The 5,515-nt window shown below is 47.6% G+C and overlaps 1 long non-coding RNA gene across 1 annotated transcript in view; it reads right to left on the bottom strand.

Annotated features, from left to right (window-relative positions):
* Window positions 1-1,870: 1,870 nt before the first annotated feature.
* LOC109322079 overlaps window positions 1,871-5,515 on the bottom strand; it is a 23,369-nt gene continuing 19,724 nt past the window's right edge. The window contains exon 4 of the long non-coding RNA XR_002104312.1: window positions 1,871-1,990. This is a non-coding gene — a long non-coding RNA (uncharacterized LOC109322079). The remainder of the gene's footprint in view (window positions 1,991-5,515) is intronic.

Genomic DNA, 5,515 nt, shown 5'->3' with positions numbered 1-5,515 from the left:
TTTGCACAGATTTCTATATTTATCTTGGAGCAAAATGTTTGTAGTTTTCAGGGAAATGAGTGTTAAACAGGGGCTTCTGTCAATTCTGAATTCTATAACTAATTTTCTACTGTTATGTGCTATTGGCCAGATTCTGCTATCCTTATACATAATAAGAATACTTTTCTCTGTGAGCAACTCCACTGAAGAAACTGGGACTACTCGCACAGAGGGGTAACTGTTGAATGTAAGTAGTGGTGTCTAAACTTGATGTTTTATTAACCTGAATAAGTCACAAAAGGAGCAGCAAGGATGAATGGCATTCTAGCATTCAAGTATGTGGGTGGTTATATAAAAGACAATGCTAGACTGTTTTCTGTGGAAACATGGAACAGGATGAAGAACAACAGTCTCAAATTGCATTAGGTGAGATTTAGGTTTATAGTAATTATGTCTACACAAGACGCTACCGCACTGCAGCAATGAGCTTGTTGCTACTGTGCAGTAGTGTTGGGGGACACTGCATAGTAGCTTGTTGCTACTATGCAGTAGCATCAGAAAAAAATGTGGGGACGCTACTGTGTAGTAATGCTGGTTACTGCGCAGTCTTTTAGTACATGGTGATGCAAGTACTAAATGACTGCTCAGTAACAACTATGTAGTCTGGCACTTGTATAGATGCAGCTACTGGGTAGAACTTTCTTACTATGAAGGAGGAACTATTGGAAAAGGCTATGTAGGGAGGTCTTGGAATCTCCATCTTCGGAAGATTTTAAAAGCAGATTAGGCAAACCTTGTCTAGGATGGTTTGGCAGGAATGATCTTGTCTTGAGTGGGGAACTGAACAAGATGATCACCTGCGGTCCCTTCCAGCCATACTTTTCTGTAATTCTCTCCCTGTGAGGTTGGGTGGTATTTCTACCGATCTAACTTAATTGCAGTTCCCACAGGAGGTTTGCAGCTGAGTTACAAACAGAACTTGGTTCTCCTGTTCCTAGACTTTCATATCCATTGAACTTACTATCACCACTTTACCAGACCTCTTCCTCTATTAGCCTGTTTATTCTTGCTCATCAACAGACAAAGAGAGGATTCATCTAACAACTTGCAGGTCCTGAAAGATCCCCCTATTAAATTTCATGTCATGCTGACCCCTCTTAAACATTTGCAGACATTTTTAAAGCTCCCTTTTTTGCTTCCTTTTAAAGATTTTAAAATAGCTGTTGTTTATTTCCTTAAAAAAATAGAGGTTTTTGGGTGGTTGTTTTTTTTTATATCCCCTCCCTTCTCACTGTTCTTGTTTAAGTAAAAACTATCAGGTCTGGTATTCCCTTGATCTCCTGGAAGATGGATTTAAAGCATAGGGATGTGTATTTTTAGCTCTCTTACCTTAATTGAAGAAGTGGAACTAACTCCAATAAAATGTACTCTCTAACAGTTTAGTCAGTGAAACTAAATAGGTGTTAATAAATAAATAAAAACTTTAGCACAGTCTCACTAAAAATCCCTTCTTTTCTCAGTTTCTCAGTTTTCATGCTCTTGGCTCTAGTGATGTCTTCATTTCAACAGCTCTGCGTAGTCTGAATTTTTAATATAGGAAGGAAGACCTCTGTTTAAACATAAAAAAACCAAGCTACAAAGAGCACAATTGTTTGTCTCTTGCTGTAGAATATTTTTCTGCCAAGGGCTGCCAGCAGTCCTTTACCTTCCCTCCTCTTCCCCCTGGGGCCCCTGGCTTTGCTTTCTTCATGGGTATAAAGATACTTGCTCTAGAGCAGGCTTACCCAACATTTGGCCTGCAGGCCACCATGCAGCCCTCCAAGCTATTTTCTGAGGCCCGAGGTGCTGCGATGGGAAAGGAAAGTAAACACTGTACTTTTGTTTCAGGAGGATGATGTGATACCACTTCCTGTGAAGTCTTTGAATATGGCTCGCCAGATACTGGGTGATAAAAGGTTCATGATCGGGCCCCACATTCAAAAAGGTTGGATACCCTTGCTCTAGAGTGGTTCTTGTTCCCAGTGTGCTAACATGGAAAGTAAGGGAGCAAGGAGACTTCTGCCCTCCTGTAATTTCTGTACAAAGGGTAAAGACGAGAGCACTCTGTGCTCTGTTATTACTGGGGGTCCTCAGAAAGACTGGAATGTAGGGGCTAGAGAAAGTGGTTGGATAGGACCCATGCAATTAATTTTCCTTTAAAAATACAGTGTAGCCAGATTGGGCAAGGGATGGAGGGTAGGGAGGGAGAATGGCTTCTTATTTCTGTATTCAGTCACTATTTATGTAGTAAAATACATATATTTGACACTAGTAAAGCTGCTCCTCTTCTCTACTGACATATATTCAAGGACTGGATTACTTTGAAAGTTTCTGGCTGGCAGAACTTCAAGCTCTGCGACAGGCTTCAATCTGTGCTTCTTAAAGTGTTTTTTTTTTAGCAAGGTGCTTGAAACTGCTAATCTGAAGTCAAAAGGGGTTGCCCATAAATTTTAAAGTATTCCAGGGGAATTGTAGTGCTCTGTGTGGGGAAGAGGAAAATACCTTTGTAACTTGGCATACTTCATTATGTTTACATATAATGTCACAAATGGATACTAGAGAGTTAAAAGAGACTTTTCCTGAGACTTAAAAAAAACATTTTTATGCAACTATTAAAAGCAAATAGCCAAAGTGCAAAGGTATGTGTGTTCCTCCCACGGGATGAGCATGAAACGCTTGTTAGCAACAAAAAACTCACCAGAGATTGAAACCCTCTCCTCCATGCACTTTATGAGTATGTCCAGATGAGTGCACATGTGACTCTTGCAGTATCTCAAACCTCTTTGGATCCCATAGAATATGGGTGGGAGTGAGCCCACCTGCCACTTGTCACCCACCACCAGGCCAAAGCACTCCACCTAGTTGACCTGGGCAGAGGAGGCCACTGAGTACAGCTCCTGGCAAGCTTCCACCTGCGCCAGGTCACCTGAATCCTGGACCACAAGGAGTATGTTATCAGCATATGCTGACAGGACCAGCTGCGCCTCCAGCTCCCAGAGGCCCCCACCCACCTCCACAGGAGAACCCTGCCACCCACCTCCACAAGAGAATGAGGAAGGGCTCTAGGGCCAAGGCATACAGTTGGCTTGACATCAGGCAGCCTTGATGCACCCTTCTCTTGAATGGAATGGACTCCGTCAGGATCTAGTTAAGCTTGACCAAACACTCTGCAGAGGTATACAGCACCTGGAGAGCACGAAGTGGGGCCCAAAGCCAAAAGCCCACAGAGTGCCTGTTCTACCCATGTTCTACTCTGTTAAATGCCTTCTCCTGGTCCAGGGATAGGAGAGTGAAAGACAGCCCCTCCCAGTGCACTAGCTCCAGGAGGCCCTGAACCAGGTACAGGTTGTTGAAGATGGAACATCCAGTCAACATGTGTGTCTGGTCAGGGTGGATCACGTCCATCAGCATGGACCACAGGCACAGCAAGATGGGCTTTGCTGCCACCTTGTAGTATGTGCAGAAGAGGAACACAGGACACCAGTGGGAACCAGGAACTCAGGTCATGGGGATCACGCTTGTTTGGCAGGAGGGTCAGCATGGCCCTCTGGCATGACAGGGGGAGTTCCCCACTTCCCTTGGATTCAGCCCAGACCATAGCAAAGTCCAGGCTGAGGACATCCCAGAAGGCCCGGTAGAACTTCGAGGTCAGACCATTGATGCCCAGCACCTCATTGCCAGGTATTGGGTGAAGGGCGGCCGAAAACTCAGCCATGGTGAGAGGAGCCTCCAGCCAGTCCCAGTTGCCCACGCTGACCTGTGGGAGTCCCTCGCACAGGTTCTTAAAGGCTTTGTCAGGTTTTTATAATGCTGGGGCCAGCCCAGGGCAGGTGTTGTTACTGCTGGGGACTGAGCAAGTGCTGGCCCTAAGTTCTAGCTCCCCCTGGCTGCAGATCTGGGAGGAGCTAGGCAAGGTTATTTTGCCCCAAGCGTCACATCTACACATGCAAGCACGTGTGCTTGCAGCAGCTTAAATAGAAGCGGTGTGAATTTGAGACAGAGCTTTTTGCCTCAGTACATGTGCTCAGACACACACTTTGATGTGGAGCAAATTGTGCCACTTGGGGCAAAATAACCCCACCTGGCTCCTGAATCTTCAGCCAGGGAGAGAGAGAGCCCAGGGCCAGCACCTCTGCTTTCCCCAGCAGTATAAAAAGCTGCCCTGGCAAGTAGCTCAGGGCAACTAGCTCTCAGGAGCTTCTGGGGCCCAGCCAATTGGTACCTGGGGACACTACCCCTTGTGCCAGCTGGACTGCTGAAGCAGCCCTGTACCCTCTACCCACTGCAGCAGAGCTGGCACCTTGGACCCATCTGGCTGTGGCTGACCTCCTGGCCAAATGGGGCCAGGAGGACATGCTTTGACAGTTCAAAGCAGGCCACCACATTCAGAACATCTTCCTGGCAATAGCTGCCCAGATGGCCTGGCAGGGGGCACACATGGCAGTAGTGCCACACAGAGGCCAACCCTGCAACCACAGTCCACTAGCAGCTGTCCCAGAGGGGCAGATGCCTCTCCTGGCTGTGCAGTCCCCATCCAGTTCTTGCATATGCACAGCAGGTCACAGCCAGGCTGGGTCCTGCCACTGGCCTCCCTAGCAGGAATTCTGGTGTTCACTATTGGAAAACTGAAAACTCCCTGATTTAAAAAAAAAAAATCCTAAAGTCACTCTGTAAAATATCCACATTCCTCCACAAGTAAAACAAATGACCACTATAAAGAGAGAGTGAGACAGACAGCTATCAGGTGGACAATGTTTTATTGATATATCTAAAGTGTTAAAGCAAGTCTCTTATCATAATAATAAAGTGAGCTCTAAATACATGAATTCATGAAAATATATTTTGCTGCCCCCACACAGGGGTTATGCCCCCCCCCAACAGGGGATTCAGCTACAAGGGCTACAGCCCTCCCACAATGGAGTTGGCCCCTGCATAAGGGGGTTTGGCCCCCCCAACTGAGCTACAGAGCCCCAACAGGGGCCAAATGACCCCCACAGGGGCTACCAGTCCCCCTGCAAGACCCACATTCCCCACCCCAGCCCCCCCAATTGCTGCCTCACCTGGCCTCATCCACTGCCAGCTGCTGCAGTCCCCCTGATGGCTGCCCTACCCAGCCCCACCAGGCTCCCTCAGACCCTACAATGGTTGCCCCACCAGCCTCAGCCCCAACTTGCACCTCCAGGCCCCCATGGATACCCCCACAACTCCCAGCACTGTCACTAAAAAAAAAAACCTCAGGAAAAAAATGGAAACACAAGCCTCTGCTTACCTTAGAGGCAGGGGTGTGGGGGGCTCCAGGGCCTCCTGGCAGAGCCCCCTGGGCAGCACAGGGAAGCAGGGGGGGCAGCAGGGCCCAGATCGGTGCAGGTGGGGCCCCAGTCAGCCAGACAGCAGCTCCAAATGCCGGTAAGTGCTGGGTTTTTTTGTTTGTTTGTTTATTTGTTTTTAATTATGAGTGGGGGGCAGGGGCTGGAGGGGCTGAGGCTGGGTAGAACAG

The sequence above is a fragment of the Crocodylus porosus genome, unplaced genomic scaffold, assembly GCF_001723895.1.
Source record: "Crocodylus porosus isolate Cpor-Errol unplaced genomic scaffold, CroPor_comp1, whole genome shotgun sequence".
Lineage (NCBI taxonomy): Eukaryota > Metazoa > Chordata > Crocodylia > Crocodylidae > Crocodylus > Crocodylus porosus.
This window is presented reverse-complemented; position numbering and strand designations above follow the sequence as displayed.